This window comes from Rhipicephalus sanguineus, chromosome 1, assembly GCF_013339695.2.
Source record: "Rhipicephalus sanguineus isolate Rsan-2018 chromosome 1, BIME_Rsan_1.4, whole genome shotgun sequence".
Taxonomy (NCBI): Eukaryota; Metazoa; Arthropoda; class Arachnida; order Ixodida; family Ixodidae; genus Rhipicephalus; species Rhipicephalus sanguineus.
This window is the reverse complement of record NC_051176.1, coordinates 228,710,026-228,711,475: the sequence shown is the minus strand read 5'-3', so window position 1 is coordinate 228,711,475 and position 1,450 is coordinate 228,710,026.

Below are 1,450 nucleotides of genomic sequence, written 5' to 3'. Positions count from 1 at the left end.
ACTCTGTTCGACAGTAGCAAGCGAGAAACAATACAATCAAAGAATAAATGTAGGGAAACCGGAAGTGTTAAAATTATGGCCGTACGCTACAAGAAACTGGGATGCACTATATTTTCAACACTGCCAGTCTCATTTCGAGACCATAGCAGGTGAGTGCCTTAATATACAGGGTGTTTCATTAAGAAAAAAAAAAACTGGTTAACCAAAGCAAAATGAAACCAAACCTCTCTCACAATGTTGTGAGTCAAAAAATTTCGTTGACCGCTGAAACATTTACAGCAACAACAATTTTCTAAAAGCACTGGAAGTAACATTGTTAATACGCCGTGCAAAGTTAAGGTAAGACATAACCGTCAAACCGAGGTATTTGTGTTGTTGCACTCCAGTTACGGGGCTGTCGTTAAGAATGTAAGTCAGTATTCCATATACTACTCCGCATTTGTTCGGAAAAAAATATTAAGCGACAGTACATGGAATGGAAACGTTAATGCTGAGTTTTGGGGAAGTGGAATCGTTCACGAATATTTGCCCAGAACGGTAAGCTCTGGTACGCTCTGCATATAATTATCAGCCAATTAATAGTGAGTGCAGACATAAAAGCACGCTCGTGCTGTTTCTTAGGTCTTGCATTGTCGTAATTGGCCAGTATAATCGGGATGGGATCGCCAAGAGCCCGCACGAGAGTCTCGGTTGCATTTGGGCCTTTCAATCCCTCGTTGGATACTGTAAAAAAAGAAAGATGAAAAAAAAAAAAAAGCCTGAACTATTAGGCTCATGGAAGTAGCATTTGGTTCTGGTGCCGGAGCTTCGCTCGAGAGCTGCGTTGCCATGCGGTTCACTTGGCCATCTGAGGAGCCTTACACGATAGTGTGTTGACGCCGGAAGGGTTGTTTTGCATGTACGACATGAAGATCGCAGCCATGGCTGCGATCGGCGCTGACTAACACTACTAGGTTTAAATTCACATATATACCCTATAAAGTGGACGGAAGGATGACCGCCGCCGTAGCTCAGTGGTAGATCATAGGACGCGTTATTCGAAGGTCGCAGGTTCAGTTCCTGCCGGTGGCAAGTTGTCTTTTCGTCCACTTTACTTTCTTCACATTTATATCCGAATTACTAAAAATTACATCCCCTATACTTTCCTTGGTATTATTGTCTGTTAGTTCTCATTAATATTGTGTCTAACAAAGAAAAAAAAATCACAGCATATCCACGGAGTGAATGATGATGAGTGGGCGAAGCTGCGGAGGTTCATCCGTAAACCGTGAATCTTCCGTGAATTCTGCCCAGTACATCATCACCGACGTGAGATCGGGCGCGTTTATACTAAAGGTTCGATGAGTTATGACGACTTGCAGCTCACTTTAATTTTACATGTACGCTGTGAATTTTCATTGTTTAGAAAAACCATTGCTTTAGAAAACATCTGGCGTCTTTCGTTAAGCAC